General features: G+C 36.8%; 1 protein-coding gene across 21 annotated transcripts in view; it reads left to right on the top strand.

Moving 5' to 3' along the window:
* Positions 1-25298, top strand: part of MLIP (muscular LMNA interacting protein) — a 245332-nt gene that overhangs the window by 81645 nt on the left and 138389 nt on the right. Inside the window, exon 1 of one of the 21 annotated variants that reach the window (XM_019734763.3) lies at positions 20714-20852. The exons of the other annotated variants lie outside the window; for them this stretch is intronic. The gene's annotated coding sequence lies outside the window, so the exon portion shown is untranslated. Of the gene's footprint in view, positions 1-20713; positions 20853-25298 lie in introns of those variants that run through there. 21 annotated transcript variants of the gene reach the window in all.

The raw sequence follows: 25298 nt of genomic DNA, 5'->3' as shown, positions 1-25298 counted from the left end.
GTTCCCATCTACCCCCTTCCCCCACACATTCATAGCCTCCTTCATTTGTCAACATTTCCCCAACAGACTGGTACGTTGTTACAATTGATGAACGTATATTGACACATCATAATCCAAGGTCCATATTTTATCTAAGGGATCACTCTTGGTGTTGTACATTCTGTGAGTTTGGACCAATGTATAATGACATGTGTCTATCATTACTGTATCATGTAGAGTATTTCCACTGTCCTAAAAATACCCCACTCATTCTTCTCCACCTTCCCCTAACCCTTGGCAACCACTGACCTTTTTGCTATCTTCACAGTTTTTGGCCTTTTGCAGAATGTCGTATAGTTGGAATCATACAGTATGTAGTCTTTTCAGATTGACTTGTTTCACTTAGTAATATGCATTTAAGGCTTCTCTGTGACTTTTCCTGACTTAGTAGCTCATTTCTTTTTAGTGCTGAATAATATTCCATTATCTGGCTGTACCACAGCTTATTCACCTACTGAAGGATATCTTAGTTGCTTCCAAGTTTTGGCACTAATGAATAAAGCTGCTGTCAACATCTGTGTGTAGGTTTTTGTGTAGATGTACATTTTCAACTCCTTTGAGTAAATACCAAGTAGTGTGATTGATTATTGGATCATATGGTGAGAGTATGCTTAATTTTGTAAGAAGTTGCCAAATTGTCTCCAATGTGTCTGTACCATTTTGCATCTTTAGCCGCAATGAATGAGAGTTTCTGTTGCTTCAGAGCCTCACCACCATTTGCTGTTGTCAGTGTTTTGGATTTTGGTCATGTAAAAAGGTATGTAGAGGTATCTCACTGTTGTTTTAATATATATTTCCCTGATGACATATGATGTGGAGTATCTTTTCATATGCTTATTTGCCACCTTTGGTGAGGTATCTGTTAAGGTGTTTGGCCCATTTTTTAATTGGGTTGTTTGTTTTCTTATTGTTATTGTTGAGTTTTAAGTATTCTTTTTATGTTTTAGATAACAGTCCTTTATCAGATGTGTCTTGCAAATATTTTCTTGCAGCCTGTGACTTGTCTTCTTATTTTTTGACATTGTCTTTTGCAACAAAAAAGTTTTCAAGTTTAGTTAAGTCAGTCTTATCAGTTATTTTTTTCATTGATCGTGTTTTTTGTATTGTATCTAAATGGTTATCACCATACTTGAGGTCATATAGATTTTCCCCTGTTATCTTCTAGGAGTTTTATAGTTTTTTGTTTTACATTTAGGTCTGTGATCCATTATTGTAAAGGGTGTAAGTTCTGGGTCTAGATTTTTTTTTTTTTTTGCGTATGGATGTCCAGTTGTTCCAGCACAGTTTGTTGAAAGACTCCCTTTGCTCCATTGTATTGCCTTTGCTCCTTTGTCAAAAATCAGTTGACTACTTATGTGGGTCTATTTCTGGGCTCTCTTTTCTGTTGTGTTGATCTGTTTCTCTAGTCTTTCACCAATACCATACTGTTTTGATTAGTGTAGCTTTCTAGTAAGTCTTGAAGTCAGATAGTGTCAGTCCTTTAACTTTATTCTTCTCCTTCAATATTGTGTTGGCCATTCTGGGTCTTTTGTTTCTCCACATAAACTTTATAATCATTTGTCGATATCCATAAAGTAACTTGCTGAGATTTTGATTGGGATTTCATTGAATCTCTAGATTAATTTGGCAAGAATTGATATTTAATAATATTGAGTCTTTCTATCCAGAACATGGAATATCTCTCCATTTATTTAGTTCTTTGATTTTGTTCATCTGAATTTTGTAGTTTTCCTCATATAGATCTTTTGCATATTTTGTTAGATTTATACTTCAGTATTATTGGATGCTAATGTAAGTAGTATTGCATTTTTAATTTAAAATCCCACTTGTTCATTACTGATACATAGGAAAACAATTGACTTTTGTATGTTAACTGTATCCTGACACCCTGCTATAATTGGTCAGGTCTAGGAGTTGTGTTTTTGTTTTTTTTTTTGTAGATTCTTTCCTATTTTCTACATGGAATATCATGTCATTTGTGAACAAGACAGTTTTATTTCTTCCTTCCCAATCTGTATACCTTTTATTGTTGAAAAGGGGTTGTGAGACATGACATCCTTCTCTTGTACCTGATCTTAGTGGGGAAATTTTGATTTTTCACCATTAAATATGATGTTAGATGTGATTTTTGTAGAGATTCTTTATTAAGGTGAGGAAATTCCCCTCTATTCATAGTTTACTGAGAACTTTTATCATAAATGGGTATTGGATTTTGTCAAATGCTTTTCCTGCATCTGTTGATATAATCATGTGATTTTTCTTTTTTAGCCTATTGATGTGATGGATAATATTTATTGATTTTCAGATGTTGAACCAGCCTTGCATACCTGAGATATGGTATATAATTCTTTTTATACATTGTTGGATTCATTTGCTAATATTCTGTTGAAGATTTTTCTACCCATATTCACGAGAGATATTGTTCTATAGTTTATTTTTCTTATAAGTTTTTGTCTGGTTTTGGTATTAGGATAATGCTGGCCTTGTAGAAAGAGTTAAGAAGTATTCCCTCTACTTCTATTCTCTGAAACAGATTGTAGAGAATTGTTATAATTTCTTCTTTAAATGTTGGTATAATTTCACCAGTGAAACTGCCTGGGCCTGGTGCTTTCTATTTTGGAAGATTAATTTTGATTCAATTTCTATAATAAATAGGCCTATGCAGATTGTTTATTGCTTATTGTATAATTTTTGGCAAATTTTGTCTTTCTAGGAGTCTGTTTCATCTAAATTATCAAATTTGTGGGCACATAGTTATTCACAGTATTCCTTTATTATTCTTTTAATGTCCATAGGATCTGTAGTGATGTTCCCTCTGTTTAACCAGTTTTAAGCAGCAGAATTCCCACTTATTAAAGAGGGATGGTAATAATACCTATATCGTAGTGTTAGATATGTATTAGTTTCTAATTTCATATTTATCATGATATGATTATTAAAATCTCTGGTCATGTGAAAATTCTATGGGAGGTATTTGAAGATAGCAGGTTTCTCATTTGTAAGTAGGGTACCGGGCAACAAAAGGAAGCAATGATTAAATGGTGGAAGCCCAGCAGGGAGAGTCTTAGCAGGGAACTAAGTGATATAAGCATTTTATAAGGACACTCCAGTATCCTGTGAGAAGTCTTCACCTTGCCAAGTGCAGCTTTATTCCTTTGAAGAGGTTATTGTGTATATAGCTGCCTAAAAGTGGTTGTCCCCACATGAGCATCGATTTATGCTCATTTTCTTATTCATGTCTCCAGAATTCTAGCCTCATCTCAAGGCCTCTTTTAACCTCCTTGGCATTCTCATAGCTTGTTAAATTTCATCTTCTTTATGTTGATAACTTCTAAGTCTACCTTTGTTATTCTCACTTCTATATTCTAGTTGTAAATTTCCAGCTGCCACCTGGAGCCCTACAATACCTCAACTTTATAATAATGTGATTTCTCCTCTTTTTATGCTAGTGGCACTGTTGTATCTTAAATCTATTTCCTTTTCATTCCAAAATAGAATAAGTTGCTAAATATAATCTACGTTTTTAAATTTTTATTTACATATACATATTTCATAATGCATACATTTTTATTTACATATACATATACATAATGGGTATTCTCAATAATTCAAGAAGTAGGGACATATATCACACATGTTCCTTTCCTGAAAAACTTACTAAAGAATATAATCCAAGCAACCAAAAAATTAAAATCAGGAACTTCTTCTATGGAATTTATGATAGGAACTGAGTGATATAAGCATTTTTTCATTTAAATATATCTAAATTATTAAATTCATTGTAATTATAAAACCAAATATAAAATTTACAATTTTTAGTACAAAAGATATGTGATTAAAAAAGTAACTATAATAAATTGGGACAAAACAGCACCTGAAATACAAGTCTGTGTTATTGTCAGGTGTGTATAGGTAAGTTGGAAAAAAGAAAAGATGCAAAACTTTTCTCATTTTTTATGGCAGAATTGGTCTCTGGATACAATTTCACCTCTAAAGTTGGAAAATTAAAATATATTTGTTTAAGCATGTGAATAAATGTCTATAGCTACCCAGTAATAGAAGTTGAAACAGACAATAGTATATCTTCCAAATTATCAGACAGAATAAAATGAAGGGGAAAATGTATGAACTACAAAACACAGGAAACAAAGGAAAAGGTGAAGAAGTATTAAAAATATATGATGGTAAAAACAGGTATTAAAAATATTTGTTATAATAATAAGTGTAAAGGGAACAAATGTCTTTTTTTAAAGCCTTCATGGAATCCTACCACCTACAACATAAAGTAGATATTTATTAGGGCTGCATTCCAAACTCTCCGTGTTGTCTCTTGGACCTGTTGTACCAGCTTGAACTACCACTCAGATTCATGTGTCCCAGGTCCTAGAAAAACTGAACTACTGGCTGTGTTCTATTCACATGCCATATTTTTTGGCCTTAATCTTCCTTAGATTTACCACTTTTGCATGTTTGTTTATTTGTTTTCTATCTGCAGTTACTCCTTGGTTAGGGGATATAATTCAATCTTAAGGCTTTAAGTGCTCTATATATCTTGATAACTCCACATTTACATCATCAGACAAAACCTCACATTCAGATTCCAGACTCATATACCCAACTCCACACTCAGCATGTTCACATGGATATCTAAAATGCCTCTCCAACCTAACATGTCCAAAATTGAACTCTTGTTCTTTCTCAGTGACTATTATTTACAGTCTTTCCCTTTTCAGTTACGGGCAGCTCCATCCTTGTAGTCTCTCAGTTCCAAAACTTTGGAACCACCATTGACTCCTTTCATCTCTCATACCCCATATCCAGTCCATTAGCATCATGTGGCTCTCCCCTCAAAATGTTCTCAGAGTCTCCCCAATTCTTACTTCCTCCACAGCCACTACCCTGGGCCCTAAACTAATCTTCCTGCCTGGATTTAGTGTAAAATTAGTACCTCCTCTTTACTCTCTTTACTTCTACCCTTGTTACCCTATAGTCTATTGTCTTCTTCTTCTTTTTTTTTTTAAGTATAAACTTTTATTCTCTTGTGAAGATTTAGATTTCCCCACCCCTGCCCTTTCCCAGGATATCTTGTCAAAACAAGTTAGTTTAAACCACGCAATATGATTAGTGTCTATTGCCCGGTATTTGTCGGTACATCTAAAATGAAGTGATAGTTCAGTTGTATTTTGGCTTCAGGCTAACAGAGGGTTCCTGGCAGCACTTTGATAATTGATACTTGTGATTTGTTTGAACTAAGCTAAGCATACTTTGTGCTAAAATTGTTTTAATATTCATATTCTTTTTATATTTTTATTTGATTTGATATTAAAAATATCAAAGCTACAGAAAAGTTTCAAGCAAGAATAGTACGATGAAAAGCAAATACCCTTCATCTAGATTTGCCAATTATTTAACATTTTGCCACATTTGCTTTATCTAGCCTCTATCTATCTATCTATCTATCTATCTATCTATCTATCTATCTATCTTCTTGTTATTTTTTCTTAAACCAATTGAGAGTAATTTGTACTCATCATGACATTTCATCACTAATACTTCAGCATGGATTTTCTAAGAAAATTTTCTTATATAACCTATTACAGTTATCAAATTTAGGAATTTCAACATAGGTACAACACTTATTTCTAACATACGCTCTGTATTAACATTCTTCACAGCCACTACCCTGATCCCAAACTCATCCTTTCTTTCCTGGATTAGTGCAGAATTAGTGCACTGCCCTTTTTGATGTTGTCCTTTGTAGCATTGTTTCTTTTCAATCCGGAATGTAATCCATGGGCATGTTATATTTAGATATCATGTCTCTTTGGTTTTCTTTATAAAGGACATTTTTCTCAACATTTCTTTCTTTCCTGATACTGACATTATGAAGTGTACTGAACATATATTTTGTAGCACTTTAATTTGGGTGATTTTTTACTTGTTTCCTCATGATTAGATTCGGGTTATTATGTTTGGCCAGAATGAACTATAAGTGGCACATTCGTCTTATCAGAAGGGATAGGATTTCAGTTTGTTCATTTATTGCTGATGATAATGGTCACCAGACTAAGGTGTTGTCCACCATATTTGTCTATTATAAAGGTATTTTTGTTCTCTTTGCAATTAATACAAAGGAAGCTACGAGGAGATACTTTGAAACGATAACAAACCTGCTTCCAAACAAACTTTCACCTAATGACTATCCCATCCACTGAGGAGTCTTTCCTGAATCATTTATTATAATGAGGGTCAAAAACTGTGATTTTTCTAACTCTAATATTGCTTCTATTTTTAGTTGGTACTCTATTGTTGAGAAGAACTTTCTCTACCTCCTGTATTTATGGGTGTACATGCATTTTTAGTACCACCTTGTACTTTTCTTGACTCAACTTTGGGATCATTTATCTCCTCAGACCTGATCTGTTTTAGGGGAGAATGGCGTACAGGAATCAGGACTTGGGTGCCTGCTGTGCCTTATTGCTTCTGGAGTCTCATTGCTTTTAGATCCTTTCAGCAGACAAAGCTAGAAAAAAAAACACAAATGTTTGTATCATTAACTCTCATCGCCAATAGATCAGGGTTCCTTCTTATCTCCTCCCTTCATATTTGTATCCTCTTCCTCTCACAGTGAAGGATCTATAACTGCACACAATACTATGGATTAATCTCACAAATTTAATATTGAGAAAAACAACCCAGACTCAAAAGAGTTCATAGTATGTGAGTCATTCATACAGAGTTAAAATGCAAACAGGTCATACTAACCTATGCTGTTAGAAGTCAGGACACCAATTACGCTTGGCGAGCGGATGGGAGTCATTCAGTGACTGGAAGGGAGGATGAGGGGCTTCTGGGGTGCTGGTGAGGTTCTGTGTTTTGATCTGGTAGAGGATTATAAGGGCATATTCAATTTTTTATCAACTCTTTGAGCTGTACTCTTACATTTCATGCATTTTTGGGGTGTATATTTTAAACCTCAAAAGTTACTTATATTAATGTCTTTTGTTTTCCCTGTGTGGCTGTATTGTCAATTCTGTATCTGATTAGGTTAATTTGTTTTTGTTTGTATTCACTTTTAGGATCCCTTCTATCAATGTTCATTTAATTTCATCTTTTTGAATATGTAATACATTAGCATAAATTTGAAAGTCAAAGCGATACAAAAAAAAAGTACTTTGAGAACTAACTCTCTCCGGTATCCCTGCTGCTTTTTGCCTTCCTTCGCCACTGTAATCATTTATGCATTTCTGCTTTATCATTTCTTGATATCTATCCCTAACACAGCAGCCCGAGTGATCCTTTCTAAAGCTCAGCGAGATCATGTTATTGTTTTCCTCCAAATATTTCAATAGTTTTCCATCTTGCGCAGAATAAAATCCAAAGTCTTACAGTGGCTGACAAGGCTTAGCAGTCTGGCCCCCGTTATCTCTTCTGGCTCTTGCCCAGCATCACTCATCCTCAGCCACACCAGTCTCTGTTCCTAAAACATGACAGATATTCTCCTATTGGGTCTTGGCTTTTGCTCTCTCCTCTTCTTGGATTATCTTTTCCTGGATATCTGGTTTATTTCCTCATTTTCTTCAAGCCTCTTCTTAAAAGTCACCTTAAAGGAAGGCTTCCATGTCCAATCTATTTAAATCTATTGCACTCCCATCTCCATTTTCTGGTACTCCTCATCCATCTTCCATGTTTATTTTTTTTCTCAGCACTATCACATTCCAATACATAACATTTATTTTATTGTCTTTCTCCCTCCTCTAGAATAGAGGCTCCAAGAAGGCAGAGATTTTTGTGTGTTTATTTCACTCTGGTATCTCCAGGACCTAGAGTAATGCCTGACATATAGCCAGTGCTCAGATCAATATTTATTGAACAAACAATGAATGAATGAACATGGATGAGGAGAAGCAGTAAGGCACGGCCTTTGGAAGGTCTATACAGATAAGGCGCCAAAACTAAACCAATACACTGTGGCTGCAACATTTTTGCAACCGTGAGGGTAGAGGGAGGGGAGGTATTACAAAATCTGCCTTAGGTACTTAAACTGCTGAGGAGGTAGAAGTTTCAAATTTATAGCAAATAGCTTTGGGATTCAGATTGCTTATCTATTCATAAGAGTGAACTGAATGAATGAATTGAGGTGGGTGGTTTCATGGAGGGAACATGGTTCAAGTAAAGGAAATGTTATCTGAATTAAAAACAGAAAGGAAAACAAAAGGAAATCCAAAAGAAAAATTCAGGGCAAATGGGAATGAATGCAGTGAAAGGGGCAAAAGAATATCAGATAAGTAAAGCGACCCTTGGAAGGACTTGGTGATGCCTTCTGTGTGTTCCTACTTCTTCATCATGGGACAATTGGTCTCTAGGGTGTGTGGCAGTGAGAAGGAAGAGAGTCCAAGCTCTCCAGCTATGTGGGTATATTTATTGGGTGAATATTACTTTGCCTAAATAAAATAAAGCTGACTTGGCCTGGGTGATGCTCCCATCTATTGAACTGATTAAGTTCAAAAAGCACAGGTTATCTTTAGACACTTATGAAGAAAATACCTTTTTTAGACTCCTCTAAAGTGTGACATCCTTGCCCTTTGCCAGAAGGCCCATCTGCCAGTGAGCAAACGAGACTTTCTGTAGAGCCTGAAGCTCTACTTGGGGAATGTGTCCAAAGGGAGAGCATCTGGGTGGGCTGATCTTATTCTTTATTGAACTCAACTTCTTGAGTGGAGAAGCTCCCTTTGGGAGTCTTTAGAAAGAGCCATGGTGTTATTTTCACTTTAGCTCTTGTTTCAATGGCAAAATATACATATTCTTATGGTAATGTGTTTTCCAAACTTCACACATTTAGTTTAAGCCAGGTGGTTTTTGAATTGAGGTAAAAGAAGAAAAATCCAGGGAAAAAAGGGAAACTTCTGTGAGGTCTTTGAAGCATCAAACTTTGTGAATATGTCAAAGGTCAGATGCTGGAGGTTCAGGGAGGCAGGGGTGTGAATAGAATCTAAGTGGGAGAGCTCAGGAACAGGACAAGGCACACAAATATAGGACTGGCAATGTATTAATATTAATTTATTTTACCTTTCTTTGCTTTCTCTTGAGTTCCATGGCAAATGAGGCAATCTTGGCAACCAGAGTTGAAAAAGGCCAAAAAATTGAGACCAGCCACAAGGACTGTCATTATTTAACCTTGTACATGAAGATAAATGCTACCCATCCCACCCTCTCTTTAGCCTATTCTTTAAATTTCAGGAGCATCAAAGAATGTTAAGCACATCAGTCTCTTGTATGTTAGGGGAAATTGGCTTCTCAACTTTGGTGGGTATTGTTTACCCAACCCTATTAAGCACCAAAAACACTGTGTCATAAAAATCAGCTACCCTACTTGAATAGCTTATATTATACCTATTGCAGTGGTCTCAAAATGAGTAAGCATGTGTCAGTGGTGGTGCCAGGCAATCTGTTAGGGCATGGGGAGAAATTATTAATCTGTATTAATTTTTATTTTCACCATTTTAATTTTCCCTTAGGTGCATGGTTTATAGTATACTTGTGCAGGAGAGCGTGTGCAAGAGAACAAATACATTTTTATATAGTGGAAGCATGTGCTCAAATTATTTTATTGATGGGTGCATCCTCCAGAAACCTTGGAGACCTGTTCCAGGATGCCCTTTGATACCCTTCCCTCAGCTTAAACAATCTTTATGTGGTAACCGCTTGAAACTGAGACTTCCCTCTTCAGTAAGTGTGTAATAAACACATTAGAGCTGTGTACTTAACATGATACAGGACACTGACCCACTGGAAGGGATTTTCTTCATATTTTTTAATGAGGATGCTCATTCTTATGTTACGGATGATAACTCAATCAATTTTCTTAAGCTATTTTTTAAAATTAAGAGTGTTTGCCTACAAACTGAACATTTGTTTAGAGACCAATAGCCAAGAGTTTGAACTGTTTCTAATGGAACATAAAAAAAATAAAATAAAAAGAAAGTATTTAGACAACAATTATGGGGGATTTTTTAAGAAAAAAATTGTGCTCCAGTAACAAAAATACATTTAGAAGTAAAACATAAACATCTTTTTAAAAAAGAAACCTGATTTTCTCCAATAGTTTTAGTTGTATTGATAATAAATTTACTCAGAATTTAAAAGACATACATGTGAATTTGCAGAGATTCTCTATGCGTTTAGCCATGCTGCGTTACATAACTGTATTAAAAAGAGAAGTCCTTTCACAATAAGAACACTTCAACAAGCCTAAAATACCCATTTTCAGAATGTAAATACTATTGGGAATTACCTTAGCTGAGCTTGAATTTTGGGCTGCTTGATATTTTATATCACCTGATTAGTTTTGTATCGCAAGACCATAAGATAATTTTACTCCCAGGATTCAAAGCCATACTTTGTCTTTCAATGGAGTGCAGAATGTGATGGCATACATATTTCAGTTCCAAGCAATGAGGGTTAACTGAAGGGCCTAGATTTTAGGACAATCTTATAGCTAAGGGATAGATCACGCAATACAGCTCTAATTCTGAGACTATCCTTCCAGAACGTTCATACCTGACCATTTGAGTCTTTGAGGAATCAGAATCCCCATCCTCTTAAAATAGCAACTCAAAAAACAAATTAAACACTGTCCCATAACACCAAATATACTTGACGAATTGGCTAACCCCTGAGTTAAACCCAAATATTGAGTTTATTTTTAAACTGAGATCTATGTTGCACCAACAGTTTTTTTTTTTTTAAGTATTTAGTTTGAACTGCTGCCAAACTTCAACATTTTAAAAAAAACTATGGGAGCGTAACAAAACTAGGGCATCAGTGTATTTTCTGAATTACATTGGATTTGATCCAGTCCATTTGTCTTAATTCCCTGAATTGAACCTCCTCACAGCAGTAGGGTTCTCAAGGTGCCCATGGCACAATAACCAATTTCTCATTAATCTTTATTGATAGTAGCTCTCCCTACCAAGATTTTAAATAACCTTGTCTCGAATTTGGAAGCACCATTCATAGAGAGAAGAAAATGAGTTCATCAGTTTTTATTTGTTTTCTGATACTTTTCTTTTCTTGTGCTGTTGCATATTAAAAGCATGAAGAAAACTATCAACAAAGGAAATCATCCTTATTTAAGTTTTCCCCTCAACTCTTCATCAGTGATAATCCCTCTACTATGTCTCCTCTGGCAGAAAATGCAAAGACAGCTGTATAAAGTATACCATTTACCTTATAAGCATGTCTTGAGATAAAAAAAGTTATGCACAATAGTTACATTGAAGATACCTAGTCTCTGTTAGAGTCAACTAGATTTACAAATTACTCAGTTCTTCCCAGGAAGATACTCCCCGCTCCATAATCAGTTAACAGGTTTGACAGCCTTATTCTAAGTTGTTCACTTTAATTTGTTTTTATTTTCATTTTCTATCTGGAGCAACTTCCTTTGACCTTTAGAATATTAATGCCTCTGACTTCTAGACAATCATTTTGACCTGCTCAATTGGGGCAACTTGTTGGTATGGGGACCAGCCTTCCCAATGTAATGAGCACTGGTTGTATGCAGGGCATTCTGTGTTAAGTAGTGTGTGTGTGTGTGTGTGTGTGTGTGTGTGTGTGTGTGAGAGAGAGAGAGAGAGAGTCTCGCATGTGTGCGTATACACACACACATAAACACACACACGCACACAAAGTATAGCAGATGATTTGGCCTTCATGACTTTAAAATTTTCAAGCAATTTTAAAGTGGCAAGCCATGAAGTCATAAAGTGATCTGTGATTTTGCTAAGCATGAATCTGAATTGCTTATATTTGAGGTTAATGTAGGGGAGCAAGTCACTTAGATAACAGTCAAGCCAACTGTACAGACCAAAATACAGCATTGTTTTAATGGTGTGTGTGTGTGTGTGTGTGTGTGTGTGTGTGAAAAATACTGTAAAACAAGGTTTCTCATCCTCAGCACTATTGACAGACATTTTGGGCCAGATGTATCATTGTTGTGGGAGGCTGACCTGTGCATTGTAGGATATTTGAACATCCCTGGCCTCAACCCACTATATGCCAATAGCACACCTCTCCCTTTTTTGTGACAAGCAAAAATGTCTCCAGACATGTCCCTGGGGGTCAAAATAACCCCAGGTTGAGAACCACTTCTGAGCTGATGAATGAAAGTTAGGCCATTGGAATTTTATTCCTGATGACATATTCTATTCATAAAATGACAAAATTGACTTAATTTTTTTAAAGACACATACTAAATATGAAAAACTAAATACTATGAAATCTATATTCCTTTTAAGGAGACATCTGATAGCTGAGGTCTCTTAAAATCTTATTCAGTGAAGTATGAACTAAATATCATCTCTTTTTCTGTTGAGTAGCAATATATCCATTATAGGCATTCTCCTTGACGTTGTTTGAGAGAAATTGTTTATCAATTGAATATAAGATAAAATGGCGTGAGAAGGATTTTATTTAAGGAATCTGGCCAAGAGACTGGATAAGCTTTGTCTGTAAGATAGGAGTAAGGGTGTGTTTTCAAGATCTTGTGGAAGGAAAAGTAGTGAGTTTCACATAAGTCAATGAAGTCTAACCATTCCTCCATTGTGTTGGAGAGAATGACTTGGCCTTTAGAGCCTGGGAACAGCCCCGTGAGCTCATCCAATGCTCCAAGGAGCAACTCTCATGATCCTTGTAAGCCACAGGCCTCCAGTTACAGATCTCTTTTAATTATACTCACACCTGTTGTTTGAGAAATTCAGCACATTCAAATGTTCTTACTTACTCTCTCGCTTCTTTGTACTTAACTAATTTCGTGATTTATACTTTTTAATTCTTCAGTTTTCAGAGTCATTTCTCTATTCAGCAAAATTGGCACTAAACGGAGCTTGTGCTTCTGAATGCTAATCCTTGAAGGTAGTTTTCAGAAGGGAAATTGCAGCTAAGTGAAGCACTGATAATTTGTCAACCTGGGTACTTTTTACAACATGACTTGACTAGGATCTGGAATTAAATACCCAAGAGGGAGATTAAAAATAGACTGGGTTTCAATTTCAGAAAGTGAATTCTTGAAGTGTCTTTCCTGTCCTTTTGATTCAATTTATCACATATCCTGGCAATACAATTTCTGCAAATGAGGCGGTGTTTCCTCTGGGGCTTCCAGATTGAAATGGAACCAAAAGGGCTGAATTATTTTGGCTGGATTTTTCTACAGAGTGGTGGTTGCCATCTCAGTGCAAATTGTAACATGTTGGCCTAGTACTAGCATGTGCTGTACCCTTCAAATGGAAACAAGAACTGGAAAGTTTTGCCTTTTTTATATATCATGGTGTATGTTAGATTCACATCAATAGGCTTCTATATTTGATGAGCTATGGAACATCTTCTTTGTGTGTAGGCAAAAAGTACCACGAAAATCATGCAGGTTTTTCAGAAAGTTATTTTTTTATCGATCATAGTTTTCCATTCAAAATATTTTTAACATTGGTATAATTACATAATATCAGTAATGTAACAAAAGTGTTATTGCTACTAATATACTAAGAATATTATAATAATTATATAAATAGCATTATAATAGAACTTATAATAGAACATAATTCATAATGCAATAATAGAAGGGTTATAAGCAATTTCTCAACGATTATAAGATTTTGAGATGCTAAGAAGACTTTCAGTCTCTGTGTTTTGATGAAGTAAGTCTCTTGTAGGCAGCATTATGGAAGGATCTTGTTTTCTTATTCAATCAGCTACTCTATCTTTTGATTGGAACATTTAATCCTTTTACATTTAAATTAATTGTTGACAGAAATGTAGTTATTGCCATTTTATTATCCTTATTTTTTATTTTATTTTTTGTCTTAAAGAAGTCCCTCTAAGATTCCTTGTAATACTTTTTCTTGTCTGGGAAGCTCTTTATCTGTCTTTTGATTCTAAATGATAACTTTGCTGGGCAGAGTAATCTTCATTGTAGGTCCTTATTTTTTATCACTTTAAATATTTTATGCCAATCCCTTCTGGCCTGAAAAGTTTCTGTTAAGAAATCAGCTGACAGTCTTATGGAAGCTCCCTTGTAGGTAACTAACAGCTTTTCTCTTGCTGTTTTTAAGATTTTCTGTTTGTCTTTAAGCTTTGGCATTTTAATTATGATGTGTGTTGGTGTGGGCCTCTTTGGGTTCATCTTGTTTGGGACTCTCTGAATTTCCTGGGCTTGTATGTATATTTCCTTTGTCACGTTTGGGAAGTTTTCTGTCATTATTTCTTCAAATAGGTTTTCAGTTTCTTCCCCTCTCTCTCCTCCTACTGGTACTACTATGATGCGAATGTTGGTACGCTTGATATTGTCCTAGAGATTTCTTAAATTATCCTCAGTGTTTGGATTCTTTTTTCTTTTTGCTGTTCTGATTGGGCGTTTTCTGCTACCTTATCTTCTAAATCACTTATTTGACCTTCTACTTCATCTAATCTAATCTTCATTCTCTCTAATGTATTCTTCATTTTAGTTATTGTATCCTATATTTCTGACTGGTTCTTTTTTATGTTTTCTACCTCTATTGTTTGTTTCCTATCACTTTGTTAAAGTTCTCTCTGAGATCACGGAGCATTTTTATAACCAGTGTTTGGAACTTTGCCTCTAGTAGATTGCATGTCCTCATTTTGTTCAGTTCTTTTCTGGAGCTTTGTTCTGTTCTTTTATTTGGGACATGTGTCTTTGTATCTCCATTTTTGCTGCCTCCCTGTGTTTGTTTCTATGTATTAGGTAGTGCTGCTGTGTCTCCCAGTCTTAGTAGAGTGGACTTATATAGTAGGTATCCTATGGGTCCAGTGGCACAGTCTCCCTCATCACCTGAGCCAGATGTTCGAGGTACTTCCCTTATTTGGGTTGTGTGTGCCCTCCTGTTGTAGTTAAGACTTGATTTTTGTTTGCATGTCAATGGGAAGGATTGATCCCTTGGCTTATTGGTTGTGAGGACTGGCCATGACTATAGTCCAGGAGCTGTTGTTCAGAGGCTGACCCTACAGAGCTGGGTTTGGTTTAGCTGGGCTCTGGTGCCTCCTCAGTCCACCCTTTGGGTGTGTCTTTCTTGGAGCTGGCTGCGTGATGCTCTGGTTGGATCTAAAGCTGTCTACTGAGCTTGCCAGCTCTGGGCCTTCTGGTAGAAGACCTGCTGTCAGCCAAGTCAGCTGTAGCCTGTGCCCTGACCGGTGCCTCCTGACAAGAGACACAAAGCAGATGGCCACCATGCATACTGGGCTTGGAGGTACCTTGAGAGGCCAAACAACAAACCAAGGCTGGCTAGTGCTGAGCTTAGGGCTACTCAACCAGAAGTATGGGACAAACCAAGGACAGATGCTGCTTGTTTGGGTTTAGTGAGCCTTTGAGAGATTTTAGGAAAGTCTGCAGCATGGGCCAAGACATAACATTTATGCGAAAAAGCCACTGAAAATAGTTTGGGTGTGCCTGAAAGTTGGGTGGGGTGGAGTCTCAGGGAATCACTATGGTGAGGTGGGCAAAAGTTGTCAGCTAGGTTGATGGGGACTCAGATATGGTGGATGCCTGCATCTGGGGGAGGGCTCAAAAAAGAACCAATGGCTTCCACCAGCTCCTCAGTCCAGGAGAAAGCTGCCCTTCTAGCCCTCACTATGAAGCCCGACAACTCACTTCCTCCCTGTATGTCCCTGGTGCCTTTTGAGCTGCTGACCCAGTGCTGGAACTCAGAGTTAGTGAGTCTGTTACTGAGTAAGTCCATGCCTAAGCCCTTTAAGAGGATCTCCTGGGACTCCAGCAGGCCTTGGTCTCTCTCAGTCACAGCCAGAAGTTATGGGGACTTCTCTCCCTGGCCCTGAAAACCTGGACTGGGGAGCCTCGTGTGGGGCTGGGACCTCTCGATCCTCTGTGGGGGACCTCCACAGCCAAGATAGCCCTCCTGATTTTTAATGGTCACTCAGGGGTGGGGGAGCAGCCCATTCCACATCTCTACGCCTCTTATCAGTCTTGAGGTGACTTCTTTTGTATGTCCTTAGGTGTAGCGCTTCAGTTTAGCTTTACCATTAATTTTTAAGAAATGGTCAAAACTTGCTATAAGATAAAAGAATGAAGCTCTAGAAGTTTAAGGCTTAATCAGCAGGAGTGAGGCGGTATTTAGAGGGTAAATCCAGACCTGCTTCTTGTCTATTTCTGCAAAAAGTGGCCACTAATCTCTTCATATGCACTTTTTCACAAGGGAGTTTTGTTTTTCCCTAAAATCACACTGGCAGTATGTACCAGTGTGTACCTGTGTGGGGCTCCATTGAGTCCTGGTCATTTTTCCAGGTCCCATAGGTTTCCTGGGAAAACTGTGTTTACCATGCCTGGGAATTTTTTTTTTTTTTATAAAGCCAAGAAAAAGAGAAGGAAGAATTTTTATTCATAATTTGTGGGCTACAGTAAAATAGTTTTTCTATAAATAGGATACGTTTGCTATATCTATGGCCAAAACAAATAACATATTCTTACCACCCATGGACCCCAAATATATCTCCAAGTAAGTGAGACTCACTCAAAAAATTAGCATATGTTTTTTTTTCTCCCAGTTATAAATTCACAAATAGGATCTGTTTCTCCCTTTAAAGCAGTTTCCCTAGCAACTAAACCACCCTTATAAGCTCAGAGCAGTTTGTCACTTTTGAAATTTGACTTTCTGACAAGACCTTCTGGCTCAGAGGGATGAAGGAAATAATCTCCAAACACAAACATTTAAAAAACACTCAAGTATTAAATTACAAATGGAAACCAATTTAGGTAACGTTTTTATAGATTGTATGTCAATCCTTATCGCCACCCTCCCCAACCAACCAGCAAAGATAGTAATCTCTTAAAGTAGTTATCTTTGTAACGGAGAACAGATGGGAGTGATTCTTAAAGTGGCTAGATCATTCTAAAGATATATTGTGGGAGGCAGTGCATAGCAGATGATATAGGAAGATTTATAGCAAGATAGTGAGAGGATGGGTCTCAGCTAATCCTCAGGCTAGCTTTTCGTTTATTACTGTTTCATTATTATTTAGTCCTGGTGCAACCCCCCCCACCCCACCGCTGCTGTCCTATTTATCAATGACCAGAGTCAGAACCTCATTGAGTTCTTGGATTCCTTCCCTTCCACAATCCTATTCCAGCTCCTGCTGTACTTAGCTAGAGTGCAATTGGGAAAGAGTGATGGTGGTAGGAAAAAAGTAAACAAGAAAGTTGTCTGCTTTCTTGTGTTATTTCCTACTCACCCCTTAACAAAGGCGAGAGAGAAATTTATGATTCCTCTAGAAATTAATGAGACTCTGTAGAGACTCACATGAGCTTGGCATGAAAGAGCTTGGCATGAAAGAGAATTGGGATACTTGTGTGAGAGAAGAATGGAAACAATAAAAGTGGAGGCGTAATCCAAGTGTTCTCACATTGAATTTGCATTGATGATCTCAAGATGAATGGCAAGTTTTCTTCCTTGGAAGATTTTCCCCAAGAGCACAGTGGTCCTCATAGGAAGCAAGTCAAATGGGCAGCTCTCCCCCATTTGCTCATGCTTCAGATGGAATGTGTCTAGAAGCCCAGTAACAGCTAGCATGGTGGGAGATGTTAAATGCAGTTAAGTGAAAAAGGCATGTTTGGCTAAACAACGGACTTAAATCTTTTGCAAAGTCCATGCTGGTTCCAGAAAGCAGAAGAAAAATATTGTGAAAAGAGTTTTTCTTATAATGGAACTTTTAGAGTCCTTGTTTATGGCATGAGTTGATTCATCTCAGGAACTTCGTACAGATTATATTTCTTAGACTAGGCATAGGCTAAGTGTTAATTAAGTATTCTGTAAATGTTTATCAAACACCTATTATAGGTTTAATATTAAAATTGATGTTTGGGGAAGAGAAGCATAAAATCTAGACACAGGGTGGTAGACACAGAAGTGTGGTGCCCAGACCCCTCTTTGAGGAACATGTTGCTGCTGAGCCTCAGAGAGTGTAGTTGCCAGATAGTCTCCAACCAACTGTCACCTCTTTCAGGGTTTGCTTCTGCTGCAGAGATGCTTTGCTAACAGCACACCTTCCCAGGGCAGCCCACGTTTGGTAAAGTTCTGGCCACTCTGGCTGGATATGGAATACTCTCACCGTGATACTCTCTCCTGGGCTCCCCGCCCAATTATTCTGGCCCTGTGGAGTCTATCACAGTTCAGCTTCTCTCTCTGCCATTTGGTTTCTGCCCCTTTCCCCTCACCAGTGTTGATCCGTCGTGAATAATTAGCATCCTGAACTTCGTCTCGGGATCTGTTTCTGGAGAACCCACCCTACAACATTAAGTTATTAATTATCTTACAAATAATTCAAGAGACAGACTATCCTATGGGGAAAATTGATGATGTGGAAACGCATATAAATGCTACAACATTCAAATGGGAGGGAGAGAGTTGAGCACTTCAAACATCAGATATCTTCTGGAAGATCTGAAACTTTTTCGTTGAGCAAACCCAAGACACTTGAGGGTGAGAATAGAATACAGAAAAATGGAGCAATTTGAGCAAAAGCAAATTGGAAAATTGTGAGGAAATCACTCGGGCTAGAATGAAGGGTGCATGTTAGGGAAGAGTTAGAAATGAAAATGTTATTAATTCATTTAAGATTAGATCTGGCTCTAGACAAGACAGAAACCTCACAATACATGTTTACATCTCTCTCATGTTAAAAAAAAAAAAAAAAGTTCCGTCCTTACTTTGATTGAGGGCTCCTCCTGCCAATTTATTCATTTTTCTATCATCTCTACAGTGAAACTTTTATCATCAGGGTCTACTATGGTTGTGAGAGATCCAGCCCTCACATCCAAATTCCAGAGAGCAGGATGGAGGATTAGATAATGAAGGGCATGGCACATCATTTTAAGGAGATTTGTTTCTAATTACATCTCATTGGTCACAGCTTAATCATATGGTCACACCTACCAGTAAGGAAGGCTGCAGAATATAACATTTAAAGTAGGCAACAAAATACACAGCTGAGAAATTTTTAAAAGACAATTGAAGAATATGTTACTATATTTTATTTCAGATGATAAAAACAAATGAGACAAAATAATAAAGAGGCCAAAATATGGTGTCTTGAAAATGATGGTACCAGTAAAGTGTTTCTAGAAATTGTGGAGAAGAAGAGTTATTTTATATATGTGTGTAAAATGTCAAAAAACATTGTCAACATATTCAACTGGGCGTTAATATTAATGATCATCTAGCATATGTTGAGTGTATTCTATGTACCAGGCATTATGTCAAGTATTTTACATCTGTTGTATTATTCATGAAGCCTGTGAGATGGGTTTTCTAAATGGTCTATTACAGATGAGAAATGGCAATTTTGAGAAATTAAGAAAATTGATCAAGGTCATGAACTCGTAAACAGGAGAGCCAAGCCTCAAACCTACGCTCCTCAACTCCTCAGTCCAACCACTTGTACTATGGTGATTATATTAAGACCATCAAGTAAAACATCAAAGAAGAGAAGCTGGGGCTTGGGAGAGAGGGCAAAAGTGGAGGTGTATTTGGAGAGCTAGCCAGCTCTCATAAGTATTAACACCATGAGAGTAAAGGACAACTATCAGGGAGGAGAGAACTCAGACAAAAGGAAGAGGAAATGCTAAGTGCTGAGTCTCTGGGCTCTTTCTTTCAGAGGAGGAGACACAGAGGAGTGACTGGGCAACAGCCAGGGCAGGGAGGATTCAGAGAAGAGAAGGAGAAAGACTTTCTAGGTGAAGAAAGGAGCCAACAATGTCATTAACTTAGAGATTCAGAAAAAAAGTGAATGATATGAATAGTTAAGAGGTCATTCATTGATTATTTTTAAAAGTGTTGGAAGTGGGCTGTGGGACTGGGTGGAGGAAGGTCAGAAATAATGAATGAATTATTGAAATATATATACTCATCCTATTGTTAGTAATAGCTGATAATAACAGTTAATATTTATTAAAGCTTATTCTATGCCAGGTACTGTTCCCAAGCCTTATGTGTAAACTAATTCGTACAACCACAACCCTTTGAGGTAGTTGCTCTTATTATTCCTAGTTTACAGATGAGAAAATTGAGACAGTGAGAGGTTAAGTAATCTATCAAAAGTCACACAGCTTTTAAGTGGCAGAATCAGGATTCAAGTCCAAAATTCTGGCTGCTGAGCTCACGGTGATTAGTCTAGAAAAGCCAAAGGTTTATTTAAAAACAAATGAATTGGTGTAAGTCCACAGATTTTTTTTTTTTCTGAGATGAAAGTCTCATGTACATTTTCATAGGAAATATTATGGGTACATAATTATTAATTCTTCTTTCCCCCAAAAAATATTTTGAAGAGGGATTCGTTTTGTTTTGTTTTTTTCCCATGTCAGTTTTTAAGGGAAAAATATTTTATGTAACAATTTAAGAAAAATTTGAAATCTTGAGGGAAAATACATTGCATTTTTACTGGTAAGCTTATTGAGAGAACTGAAATGATACATTATGGACCTTAGTAAATGTCTCCAGAATGAAAGAGGGCATTCTATTTTTACAGCAAAACATTTTAATAACTATGTGGTGGAACAATGATTTTTTTGTGTCTCGAATTCCTTTATGCCTACAGACCGCTCAACTGAATGTCATTGGACCCTCTAGAACTTATTTTCACATAGTTTGAAGGCTCACCCATCTCCTACACAGTCACATGTTGATTTGAAAAAAATATGTATATATACATAACTGGCCATGGAACAGTAGGGGCAGCATATTGGAATCTAAGACTTACACATTGCCAGCCTGCTCAACATCCCCAACTCTTTCCAGGTAACCAGATTGATTAATGTCAATACATGCTTCCAAAAGACTGAGAAGTGATTCTTAAAATATTTCTGCCAGGGACACTGTAATTAGATTTCTGAACAAAACAGTACTGTGATATTCAAAACCAAAGACTCTTGAAAGTGTTGCTGTTTAGGATTTGCTGGTAATTAGAATAGGCAGATTTGATGGGAATAGTTGGTGTGGACTTACCAACTAACAAAATCGTAAGTGAAAATAGAGTTTTATTGTATACAAAGATATAAAGGCAAAAGAATAATGTAAGTTGATCAGAAAAAAAAAAAGAAATCAACATGCTAATTTTAAAGTAAAGTACTTTGGAATATATATTTAGTAACAATATTTTAATGAAATTTTAAAATGATGATTATGTAACTGGCATTTATTGGTTTTAAAAAAATACTTACTAGTTAATTTGGGCAAATTGATATTATATAGCTACAACAACAATTAGTCGTGTTTGGGAGTTTATCATATGGTAGGTGTCATGCTGGGGATGTCCCATGTGTAATTTCATTTAATTATCACAAAATCCATGAGTTAGATAATCTAGCTTCTTTATAGAAGTGTGGGAGCTATGTTTTGTTGTAAATGTTTAATAGTCTCTTTAATCTGTGGGCAAATTTGATAAACAGGTAAAGTTCTCTTCTCAGGTAAGGGTTACTATTTCAGTTTCCCTTTGATGATATATAAAATATTTTTAATGATCTATTTTATTAACTTGAAAGTTGTCCTTCTTATATCCTTCTCACACACACACTGTGAGAAGAAAATAAATAAAATGTTCTCCTGTATTATTTTCTATCTTGCTTCTTAATATCTCACCTTTGAAACAGTCGCCATTTCTGACTTAGGAAGCCTTAGTCAGTGGAATGTTAAATCGCAGTTGCAGCTCCTGACCTTCCACTAGCTAAGGTGAATTGCTGGGGGAAAAGCTTTGTGTTTTATTTTCTATTTCTTTACCCTTAACCCATAGCACCTTTGTTTCTTACCTCTTATTTTCTGTAGGGCAGGCACACACTACCCTAGAGAAATATATGTTCAACAAATGTATGTTTAGTATCTACCAAATGTTAAGCACGAGGAATGCAGTGGTGATCCATCATTCATTCGTATCCTCAGTGCAGGGCAGCACTGGTCCCAGGACACCTCCCATCCTGCGGGAATAGATTGGCATATTGGGGCATCAATTAGTTTTTCCCTGGGTGAAAATTACTAAGTGTCAAATCTAAAATCAAAAGCAATAACTACCCCAACGTAATTTGATTCACCTGCAACTCTTCACCCACTCAATTATTTTTTAAATGCATATGAACCCTCATTCAAGAAAACCCTTTAGTCTAAGTAATGATTGATTCTGGAGGATATGGAGCAAATGATAGATCTGTGAACTTACTACTCTATTGTTGGGTGACTCCTGCGAAATCTGGTTTTTAGCAATTGTCGGCAAGTCATAGGGTTCACAAAGGATCTTTATGAAGAGGGTTGTATGTAACCCGTGGAGTCGGGTACGAGTCTTCAGGTAGTGATTTTATGAAGCACATTGTGTGTCAGAAATTGTGTTACTCTCATGATGCAAATGAAAATGATTCACCGTGGGATCTCTGAGTTTCTTGGAACTCAGTAGGGTAAAGAGGAATTAACTAGGGAGAAGGTTGCTGGAAAGCATCCTAAGCAGTGTAAGTAGCATGTCAGCCATTTATGTTGCTCATTTTTAAAGAAGATAACACAATAAATCCCTCACGCCATCCCCACCCCTAACCAATACACAATTTCTATTTCTGAGAAGGGAGCCATAACTGTTATTGAACACATGTATTGTCAAACTTTCTATGATAGAATATTATATCATGCCATTTTAACCTCACAACATTATTGAGATATTTCAAAATTGCAAATAAATGGGCTGATTATGTCATGGTTTGCCCCAAATAGTTACACTTTATACCTATTGTCCTAAAGAAAAATGACTAGTAATGCCTTGTCCCCCTTTCATGCTCAAGAGTGTCCCAGTTTGTGTGATAAATTCTCTGGTCATAAATAAATGGAGCTCAGAGAGATGAGGAATCTACTTTGGGTCCCGTAGCTAATAAGTGAGAGGGTGGGGCATACCACACCAGTGCTCTCAGACTGAAAGCGCATGTTCTCTTTAATATCGCAAACCCGATTAGTTTTGTTCTCTGTTTTATTCTTCCAATCAAGGTTAGGCGACCTGAGACAAAACCAACAAAACTGGCTTTCTGACATTGGCTTTCCGTTCCTTCAGTTACTCTGCTCAGAGTCATATAGTTCTATAGAATATAAATGAAAAGAATGATGAAATAAAATAAAATATAAAATATGTATAGTAAACAGTAGGTTTTTTTGATATGCCTGTCTTTACACTTACATTCATCCTGTTCTTTGCGTTACCCAAGTATGAGGAAGTTCATTTACAATGCAGTTGCCTCTGAAAGTCAAGATGTGACTCTAATGACAGAACATTGGTTATCGATCTTTTCTATGACAATATACACTGTATGCAGGGGAGATTCATGACTTACTCTGGTGGGCAGAGCCTGCATGTAAAGAGCTTGGCGCTTTTTAAAATAATCATTTAAACCCTTTTATGTTTAAGCCATTTTAATAACACTTTTTGAACAGTTTTTATCATTAAAACTGAGTAGTACAGAGAAAATACTTGTCGGTAGAATATGATGAAGGCTTTTTGAGGGCATTCTTCATATGTAAATATATTTGAAACATAAAACAGGATGCAATCGCTTCCCTTTTATTTTAAATAAAAATGCATATAAATCATATACCAAGAGTTATATTGGAAATAAATATTACTTTGTCATGTTGCTTTATGAAATGATGGTGTGAACTCTAAAGATGCCAGCTAGTCTCACTCTGTCCACTTACAAACAAGATTTTATGTACTGGGTCAGAATTCATTTCTCTTATGATATATATAGAAGTGATTCACTGTGGGATCTGAGTATTTATATTAAATAATATGCTTTATCCCCAATTGTTTGCCCCATCTTCATTAGTACCTCTTTGGATGTGTTTTGAGCTCTTCTAGTCAATCCTTCGTTCATTTATTCAATTCATATTCTGTGCTGCTGAATATGTTGTTTGTGACCTGTTGGCATGAGTGGGTTTATAGTTGGTAGGCCAGGTATATATACCACGTCTTTTTTCTTTCTTTCTAACTCAGAGAACATCTGCTGATGTCCGTCTGTCTCACCGTGCTCTCGCCCCAGCCCAGATCATGAATAGCATTTCATTTAGTAACTTTGTGGGAACTTTTTTTGTTTGACCATAACACCGTCTTTTCATACATTCATCAACTATACACAGCAGAAAGAACTTTCTATGAGCTGTCCAGTTGAGCAGCTTACAATGATAGCGTGTATTAGGTAAGCAAGGGGGTCTGTGGCCAAATAAATGTGAGAAACTGTGGGCTAACCTAAGTTTGAAAGGACTCTTGACTGTGAGACACCCCCCAAAAAGAGGATATGGAATATGCCAGTTCCTGAATTCATTTGACCACAGGACGCCTTTATCACTATTCATCTTGCAATGCTGGTATTTTAAAGAATGCACGTTGGGCAATACTGATCTATAATCTTTTATAAACAAATTGTCCCTGAGAGGTAAAGTGACTTACCCAAGACTTCACAGCTATTTGGTGAAAAATCTGAGATCAGACCCTATTTTGTCTGCTTCTGACCTAGATGATTGGGTGTTCCATAGCTTTGAGCAGCCTGCTGTGTATTGCTATGGGTATTTCTATGTAAGGGCCTTGGAAGGGAGCTGGCTGCACTTTCTCTCATCTTGCTTTTCCTTTAGTCCATATACCTTTGGTTCTTAGTGAGGACCTGTAAACCCCAGCAACAACTGTCCCAGTGGAACTGAGAAACTTGAGGAGATCGGGCTGATTCTGTTTTCTTCTGGACAGTCAATTAGTAGTTTACTGACATTATTATTCTTTTCATTAGAAGAAAAGAACTGTTAAGAAATGCCCACAAATAAAGAGATCACTGTCAGTCCAGAAGGTCAGTGGACAAGTATGTATTGAGTGGTTGTATGTGTGCCTGATACTATTCTAGCTGGTAGGAAAGTATCAGTGATAAAAAACAAACAACAAAAATCCTTTCTCCTCATGGAGTTTAAAATCCAGTGACAAAATCAGGTAATAAACAAGAGGCAGAGGTTGGTAAGTGCTCTGGAGAAAAATAACATGTGCTTGGGGGAATAGAGAGTGCTGGCAAGGAGCTATAATTGGGGTTGCAATTTTATGTAGGTTGGTAAGGGATGTTATAGAGATAAAGTGATGTTTGAGCAGAGACCTGAGGAAGGGAAGGAACATAATAAACTTGGGAAACACATTCCAGGGAGTGGGATTAGCATTCTTTATGAATGCACGAAAATCACTGTGGCTAG

Source organism: Rhinolophus sinicus, chromosome 2 (genome assembly GCF_057876585.1).
Source record: "Rhinolophus sinicus isolate RSI-liver-muscle chromosome 2, RSI-T2T, whole genome shotgun sequence".
In the NCBI taxonomy this organism is placed as follows: domain Eukaryota; kingdom Metazoa; phylum Chordata; class Mammalia; order Chiroptera; family Rhinolophidae; genus Rhinolophus; species Rhinolophus sinicus.
The sequence above is the reverse complement of the archived record's forward strand: the minus strand, read 5'-3'. Positions and strand labels throughout refer to the sequence as shown.